General features: G+C 36.9%; 1 protein-coding gene across 2 annotated transcripts in view; it reads left to right on the plus strand.

Moving 5' to 3' along the window:
• LOC144968135 (synaptotagmin-6-like) overlaps positions 1 to 10,000 on the plus strand; it is a 173,379-nt gene that overhangs the window by 46,638 nt on the left and 116,741 nt on the right. The window lies entirely within an intron of this gene.

Below are 10,000 nucleotides of genomic sequence, written 5' to 3' on the forward strand. Positions count from 1 at the left end.
CGCATACCCACGAATATGATAGGCCTTGTAGACCAGTCACTGGTCTTTGATGTTACACAACCATCCGCCAGCTTTGATCACATCGCTTTTGATGATGTCACTCAATATCTATCTTCTCTCAAACCCGTTGACTGTACCACGAGTCAACATAAAAGAATATCGCGATGAGGTGCGAATCGTGAAGATGTAATGACGTAGCGGTGTTAAAGTAATAGGTTCAAAGTTCAATTGTCAGAGAGAACTGATGAGAGATTAAACTGAGGTGGTAAAATGAAAATTGTTTCATGTTAAAACGTTGCATAAATTAGTTTTATGTACACCAACACACACACACCAAAATACACACACACACACACACTCTCTCTCTCTCTCTCTCTCTCTCTCTCTCTCTCTCTCTCTCTCTCTCTCTCTCTCTCTCTCTCTCTCTAGTGCTGCGACAAAAAAAAAAAAAAAAAAAAAAAAAAAAAAGGACGCCTACCAGATAGCTAATACTATTTAAAATGGAAATTTGTTGAAAATGGTCTGCTTATTGATCAACCGAAGCATCGTGGATAACAGAAATGATCATTGTGAATCAGTTGAAACACGTGATATCGATGTAATACTAATACTAGTAATAATCATATAATATCAGTGTATTTATCTTACTCTTCATCACCACTGTAATAATAATAATAGTAAAAAATAAATAATATCCATTTTTTGACAATAAAAAATCGTGATAAATGCATTAAAAAAGATGGGAGGGGGGGGGGGGGGAGGATTAATGATCAGATAATCAAAGTGAACTGTTATTTTAAAATAAATTGACAATCATAGGTAAAGATAAGTTATAAGTATTCCTTTGAACTTTGTATTGACGTCTAGATCTTAACACATTTTATATATTAATACTTTTTATTAACATACGTAAAACCTCACGATTATTGTAAGGAACAGCTGATTGTTACATTTCACAGAAACAGCTTCTAATTAACCAACGTTCTGTTTTCTTTTTTTCACTGGTGGAACTTCACTTGCTAATTCTGGAGCAGTTTGCATGAAATGTTTTTTGACCACATATCTCATTTGAGCCCTTTCACAGCTTATTCGGCAGAGTCCATTTGCATTGAGATAATGCTTGTTTTCAGTATGACCATTCATCTGAGTAAAGAAAAAAAATCATTAGTTATTATTGATATTGATGATGATGATAATAATAATAATAATAATAATTTTAATTATAAGAGTTATAATAATATTATTGATTGTTAGTAATAATACGATAGTGATCGCCTAGATGCCTGCTAATAATAATAATAACGTAATAATTTTCCTTTAAAATATAGTTCTAAATGCCCGTTATTCAAAATGGAATCCGCCTATATACCCACTCTGAAATATTTTTAGCAAAATTAAGATAGAGAAAGAAGTTTACTGTAGCATTTGCGGCCAAAAAAAGGATTTATAACCGGTCTGTGAGTGTCTTATTTGACACCTAGACAACGCCCCAAATTACGTTCAATTCATTTCAAATTTACTCCATCTCTCCAGCAAATTCATCCCATGACCTCCAAACTGATTTCTATCCATGAAGCGCCAATCAGATGTTTACAATTACCCATTTCCAATTGGCTGCTGAAAAAGGACAATTATAATTTCAATCGTCCACCAGTCGGTCATCGGCAAAGTCAAATAAGCCCCTCCCACTCAAATCACATATCCCCTCGAAACTTCGGCCTTGTAGCGCAGTCCACCGGGCTTTTGATGTTACACAATCATCCGCCACCTTGATCACATCGCTTTTTGATGATGTCATAATATATCTATCTACCCTCTTTTCTCACGCCCGTTGACTGTACCAACGGGCGATGTAGAAGAATATCGAGGGAAGGTGCGAATCGTGAAGACGGAATGGCAAATTGGTGTGAAAGTTATAGGTTTAACTCTTTAAGATTCAACCCGACAAAAACCGACAACGGTATAATATTCATGGGCGGGGTAGTGAAGACTGGCCTCAGTAAGTAAAATCCAATCGTTGTGAAGGAAATGACAGGCCCTGTCACTGCCGCGGGGTGTTTTCAGCTTTGATTTTTATAAATTTGCCGACAGAAAAGAAAATACGTTTCAGAAATTGCGATTTAAATCCTATTTTATTTGCGGGTGAAAATCATTGACATTGCACTTTGTTTGGTAAAAATCGGTAAAAAATTACGACTTTGGTGATGAAAAATGACTTTGAAGACCATTATTGTAAACTTTTAAAAATATTATGAATAATTTATAACTCCCTTATTTGTGGGTCGATTTTGTCATTCGAGGTATCAATTTTATTGTAATAAAGAGATAGGAACTTCAGAGTTATTTTTTCTGATGCGAAATTATTACTTTGTAATTTTAGCACCAAGAAAAATAGTCGGTAAATAAATTTGTTACACCTCTTTGATAGACCGCCGAGGTCCGTTCGTGTAGATTTGTGAATCAAGCATCTCAAAGTCTTCGACCAATCACAGGCTATCTATCCAGCTGGCCGAAACAAAGACGCTTCTCCCCGTCGATGTATTACGCTATTGTTATGCAAGGAATATAACACCTTATGAAGTAGGCCTAAAAGCTAAAATCTAAAAGTAAAAAATATAATTCTGAGGAATTTGAAAGTCACATTGCTGAAATCAGCTTGAAAAAAGAAGTACATTGGTCTTTGTTTCATAAAAATCGGTTGAAAACCAACTGTTTTACGAATAAATTTGATTTTAAAAATTGCTTTTGTTTATTTTAGCTTTTTTTTAGCAACTTTTTTATTTATCGGCCGATTTTCTTGATTTTTATATCATTCTTTATATCTCAAAGAGACGAGATCAGTGATATACTTTGTTTGTTTCAAATGTAACTAGAACGTAATTTGGCTTTTTTACCTATCGACCATGCCTGGATAATTTATTCAACAACGTGGCGATGTGACGCAACTATTCCATGGCCGTCTTCCACTGCATCGACGATGATCCAATTCATTGTTGACGGCTGTTGACACGTGAGCTGCCAGAACGACCAATCGTTGAAGGGTCAAGATGCTCAGTAGCCAATCGTTCTTCGGTCAAAAAACTTATGAACTCACGAGAACAAAAGTTTGAAATCTGGTGATGGACGGACCTATGAAATCGTTTCTGGGCGGAGTTTAGCCATGAGTGACGGCAGAAAACGAAAAGGCGACTACAGATATCAAAGAGTAGGCTTATATCATCAAAGGATGTCTACATGCTTGACATGGCCATATAGGGAACTCATTATCTACTCCCCCAAAAAGAATCTGAACACGAGAGGGTTAAAGTTCAATTTTCACAGAGAAATCATGAGAACTTGACTGTACAAGCAATAAAAATCGTTCCATGCTAAAAATGTGCGTACACGAGTTTTACACACACACACACACACACACGCTCCCCCCCCCCCCCGCCCTCTCTCTCTCTCTCTCTCTCTCTCTCTCTTTCTCTCTCTCTCTCTCTCTCTCTCTCTCTCTCTCTCTCTCTCTCTGAGTGTGTGTGTGTACTACTACTAACTACTACTACTACTACTACTACTACTACTACTACTACTAACTACTACTACTACTACCACCACTACTACTACTATACTACTACTACTACTACTACTACTACTACTACTACTACTACTACTACTATACTACTACTACTACTACTACTACTACTACTACTACTACTACTACTACTATGATTACTACTATAACTGCGCTATCATCATCATCATCATTATCATCATCATCATCATCATCATCATCATCATCATCATCGTCATCGTGATCATCATCGTCATCATCATCATCATCATCTGGGTGGGGATCCTGACCTCCCATAGTGGGCAGGGAGGTACATGCTGTGTCTTCTATCCCACCACACCCGTTTTCCAATTGTTTTCTGTCGTTGTCTTGGAGTGAGATTACTTGGTTTTGTCCTGACCCTGGCTGGAATTCCTTGGCTGGGAGGGAAACAGTCAAATGCATAGTTATTGTTTTGGGAGATGCTATTTTTTTCCTTGTAAATCATCTCTCTGTTATGTATTATTATGTTTGTTATTTTTAATGTATAATGTAAGCATTTGAGTGTATTCCTCTTTGTTGGATTTTGTGCTTGTGTCCGGATGAGACTTATAGGTGATCTCAAACTAAGTACATTGATGGTTTGCTCTTGGAATCTGCATCTGATCCATATTTGTTCCCAGTTCCCCTTTGTCTTCCTTTCTCTTGGGTGCTTTAATTGTAATTCTAGAACTTTTTACTATCCCATTTTCTTCCTTTTTACTATCCCATTTTCTTCCTTTTTACTGGCGCTGATATAACCTAAATGTGTTGCAAGCGCCGTAAAACCCTTAAAAACAAAAACAAAACATCATCATCATCATCATCATCATCATCATCATCATCATCATCATCATCATCATCATCATCATCATCATCACCATAAAACAACAACAACAATAACGCTATCATCACAATTGGACTCGTGTTCTAATGTCTCAGGAGTTTGCCTGAATACGGGACTATTTTGTTTGCCAACAAAGAATTAGACAAGATGTGTTTACACATTCATTGTGCAAAAACCGGTCATTACAAATCATTGAAATAAATGCTATATTAAAAGTAGATTATTACTCTTATATTTACTACCATGTGTTAGGGTAACAAAACTCAGATAACATCAATTTGAATTTTTTAAAAAATTAAAAATATTTTTAGGTTAATTTTAAATAGAAAAATATACATTTTTCAAGAGAGAATAAAGTATACTCACCATTTCTTGATATCAATGAAAATAATTGCGTCTTAAAGATGAAAATGTGGCCGTTATATCCATATAAAATAGAAAAATATGGAAGAAGTGTATGGTCAGCAATTGCAGTGTAAAAATGTCGATTTTACGAAATCTGTCCTATAGCCTGACTGACAATGAAATCCAAGCGGTTCATTCTACCTGCAGGGATAAATATAGGCCAGTTTTCACGTTCTGGACATCTGTTATGACGTAACCACACGGTGGTCTCCCCGTCATCGACGGTGGGTCGTTCCCATTGGGGGTGAGGCGGTAGAAAACTAAAGTGAAAGATTTCTAGTGTAATAAACGGCTGTGCCCAAAAAACAACAACAAACAAACAAACAAACAAAAACAAAACATATATGATAACGGCTACAAAAAAAGAACAAAATACCAAAATACGGAACGTTTTGGGCCCAAAAACCCTTCTTTAGCCAAAAACAAAAACAGTGCGGTAATAGAGCAGTAAAGTTAGGTGCCCCAAACGTAAACAATAACAAGTTGCTAGTGATTTCCGTTAGGGACCGGAATAATTTACGCACAATATAGGTCTCCCAATTTTGTAGTTTGAGTTGTAGGCAATACACTTTCAGTATTGAAAATATGTTTACATAAAATCTAACAGTTGCAGAAATAATAATATAAGGCTAAATTATTATGAAAATCAGGCTCCGAATAATTCTCGTTTTGTTCACACCAGCGCAATAATTTGCTCTGGTCTAAAAATAGATGGACTGTAACTTTTGATAAATTTTAGAAAATTTTACCTTTTGTTCCATAAAATATCCATATCTAGACATTATTTGATGCATGATCGAGTATTTATGAATATGTGTTTCTTTTGCCACCTAAGAGCCAAATTTTAAAGGTTATTTTTTTCTATTATTTACATTGGAACGTGAGCTGTCAAGACAGGAACATGTGGTTTGCCACGTGCTTCTCGACCTTTGTTTACGTTTGGGGCACCTAACTTTACTGCTCTATAATCCTTCTGTTAGTCTATTATATTTGGTAACAACCGCCACCGAGATGAACGATACCGTAATGATAATATTCTGTCGCTCACCCCCCCCCCAACTCCACCCCACCCCCCCCCCCTAACCCCCCCCCCAAATAAAAAAAACAAAAAAAAAAAAAACGATACAAACTTGATCCTTTATAAAGCGCAGTATCCACTAAATGTACTCAAAGCGCGTTAGGAGAGATTCTGGTTAACAACATCAAGTGACGTGTAGAACAACACACGACACCTGTTAAGCGATATTACAATTTCTTTCGAGAGATGCAACGCTGTTAACGACCAGGTACTCATTTAAAAAGAAAACCCTGAGTACTTTGAGTGAATATGAGTAAAGTTCCTTCTCCAATGACTCAACTATGTGCCGCTCAGAGCGGGACTCGAACCCAGGACCTTCCGATCCGAAGACGAGTTGTAAGTCTCATACCACAAGACCACATTAGTTGCACAGCAACTTTAAGAAAAATAGTTTTCTCGTAAGTCAACCTCATGAATTTTAGAAACAAAGAAAAAAAAAAAAAACCGAACCAAAAACAAAACAAAAACATTTTATTTGACACCTATTGTCATAAAATCGATATTTTTACATCCCATATCAAAATCGATATATAACCCATATCGAGTTAAACAAATACAAGGACCTTGATAACCCTTTTAAGCATCTCTCATGTTATCGTGAGATAATGGATCATGGATCGTTGTTATTATAATATCGATACCATAACAACACAGGCTATCAATCTAATCACTGTCCACCATTACCCTAACAACACTGCCATCAATCACCCCGTTGTCGATATTACCATTTATCACCCACCCCTCTTCGCACAACGGTAAAAAAACCCCCTGACGTCTTGATACTATGCGTTTAGGTAAAATACTCACAACTTCCGCCAGCCGAATACACCGTCCGAACACACAAAATTATGAGTAACCGTAAATCGTTGTCAATATTACCATTTATCCCCCATCCCTCTTCGCACAACAGTAAAAAACCCTACGTCTTTATTTATGCGTTTAGGTAAAATACTCACAACTTCCGCCAGCCGAATATACCGTGCCGACACACAATACCATGCGTAACCTAAAACGGTTATAGCTTGATGGATAGAATTTTGTGAGAAATTTATCGTAAAATGGCTGACTAAAAAAAAAAAAAAAAAAAAAAAAAAAAAAAAAAAACAATAACAACGAGCTGAGTGGCGTCAATTTCGTTCCATCTATAAAATTCAAATTTTACGCTCAACTTAGAAAAGTTTGGCTAAAATGATGTCATTTTGAGGGATACTTTTTTTCACCTACACACACACACACACACACACACACACATATATATATATATATATATGTGTGTGTGTGTGTGTGCGTGTGTGTGCGTGTTTGTGTGTGTATTTGCTTCTCCGTCCATTACGAATAAATACAAAAGAAGACTGAAATTCATTGTTTTTCGTTGTAAATAGCGAGGGACTTATGACAGAGTGTTTGCATTGTGTGTGCTTGTGTGTATTAATTGTGTGTGCGCATGAGTGTGTTTGTGTTTTAGTGTGCGTTTGCATTCCCGTTCAATACTAATGAATACAAAAGAATTGAATGACTGACATTTAATGTTTTTCCTTGGAAATAGCGAACTACTTATGACGTTGTGTTTGCGTTGTATGTGCTTTTATGTATGTATATATGTAAGTGTTTGTGTGTGTGTGTGTCTGTGTGTGTGTCTGTGTGTGTGTGTGCGTGTGTGTGTGTGTTTGTTTCTGTTCAATACGAATAAATACCAAACAAAGACTTAAATTCATTGTATTTCCTTGGAAATATCGGACGACTTATGACGTTGTGATTGTTTTGTATGTGTGTGTGTGTGTGTGTGTGTGTGTGTGTGTATGTATGTATGTGTGTGTGTGTGTGTGTTGTTCGTTTCCGTTCAATACGATTAAAAAACACAAAGCAATGACAGGAATTCAAATCGACGGATATCAAAGACTATTCGTCTAATCCGTTATCGATTCCTTTGACCTTGAGAATGGGGACAAAAGACCCAGAAAACTGGGTGATTGTGGAGATCCTTGTCTTTTGCCAAATAACAAAGGCCATCTTTGGAATGAAAAGAATTTTAAAAAAGTGAGTTAAGACTCAAATGTGACCCATTGTCTCAAAACGGTATTATATCGGGATGACCATGAGCTACAAACTACCTACGTGCGGCTATGTGGTCTAGTAGTATGACACTCGCTTTCGGTGTGGAAGGTCCTGGTTTCGAGTCTGGCTCGGCGCATAGTTGAGTCATTGTAGAAGGCTCTGTACTCACAATCTATCACCGTAATCAGGTGTAAAATGAGTACCTGGCCGTAAACAGAGTTGTCTCTGTCCGAAAAAAGTGTATTTTATACATTCTGATCAATATGACATGTGAAAAAGTTCTAGCCAGCATTAAGAATATTTACATTATTCATTCATACAGCATTTTGATTACAGTATAACGTCGTTTTACGAATGGGGTTCCTAATTGACTGTAGGTGTAGAGTTGGATTCAATAGTCTGATGTCACGTCGCCTAGCAACGGGGAACAGCGTGGTTCTAAACAAAGAAAATCGGTACTTTTTATTCTTCATGCTGGCTAGAACTTTTCATATATAATGTGATCAGAATGTATAAAAGTCAAAACATGATCAAATTTATACATTTTTTCTCCTCTGGATACACTTTTATGCTCGTCGGAGAAATATTTCATTGTTCCGATAGTTTAGAGCCAGTTGCTAAGTTACTATACGTCATTACGAGGGAAGTGACGTCATGACTGTTTAAGCGTATTGTAGTTTAACGTCGTTTTGCGAATGGAGTTCCCTAATTGACTGCAAGTGTAAGATGAAATAAATTATCTGTCCACTCCTTTACTTTACATTATCCATCTAGCATTTGATTGCAGTATAAAGTCATTTTACGAATGGGGTTTCCTAATTGACTGTAGGTGTTGGTAGACCTATTATCCATCCACTCCTTTACATTATCCATCTAGAATTTGATTGCAGTATAAAGTCATTTTACCAATGGGGTTTCCTGTTTGACTAGCCGTACTCTGGAAAAGCCCCAATATTCAAACATTTGGCCAGAAAACTCGTCCTTCAAATGTCGATCGAATTCAATAACCCTCATCTTGGCAAAAATCTCTCAAACCTGGGACTTCGCGAAGTCTTCCTTAAAGTCCCAGGTTTTTGAGATTTTTCCAAGACGAGGGTCATCTAAATCGTTCGATATTTGAAGGACGAGTTTTCTGGCAAAATTTTCAAATATGGGTTTTTCTATGATACTGTAGTGTAGGTGTAAGGTGTTGGGTGACGACATCTCAAATTGTTTCGAGGAACGGACTTGATTCGGGGGGAAAAACTCAAACTAATTAGTTACAAGAGATATTTACGCGGTAATGCATCTCGTCAATTATTAATTTACGCAACAATAGAAGGCGGGGTGGTGAGTAGATATCAACCCATAGAGTGAGATATTGTGTTCGTTTAAGGCTAATTGTTACTTCTAGCGTAAGGGTAAAGGTGATGACATTTGGGGACAAGGAAATTCTAGGATATACCGTACTGCCGTACTCTGGAAAAACCCATATTTTAAAATTTGGCCAGAAAACTTGTCCTTCAAATATCGATCGATTTAAATGACCCTCATCTTGGAAAACAAACTCTCAAACCTGGGACTTCAAGGAAGACTTCACGAAGACCCAGGTTTGAAAGTTTTTGCCAAGATGAGGGTCGTTTAAATCGATCGATATTTGAAAGACGAGTTTTCTGGCCAAATTTTAAAATATGGGTTTTTCCAGAGTACGGCAGCATAATCGTTACGCGGGACGATAAATCTCTCTCTCTCTCTCTCTCTCTCTCTCTCTCTCTCTCTCTCTCTCTCTCTCTCTCTCTCTCTGTGCGTGAGTGTCTTGTGTGTGTGTGTGTGTGAGGGGATGTATATGTGTCTGAATGTGTGGAAGAGTGTGTGTTTGTTTCGGTATTGATGGATATATATATATATATATATATATATAGAATGTAAATTTTCACTCACATTTTTGTGCCCGAGACGACTCGTTTCTGTGTTTTCCACCTGGGTGGAAAACACAGAAACGAGTCGTCTCGGCCACAAAAATGTGACTGAAAATTTGCATTCTATATTAGCTCTAACCATCATT

This window comes from Berghia stephanieae, chromosome 3 (assembly GCF_034508935.2).
Source record: "Berghia stephanieae isolate SIO BIC M18660-M18661 chromosome 3, UCSD_Bste_1.3, whole genome shotgun sequence".
Classification (NCBI taxonomy): domain Eukaryota; kingdom Metazoa; phylum Mollusca; class Gastropoda; order Nudibranchia; family Aeolidiidae; genus Berghia; species Berghia stephanieae.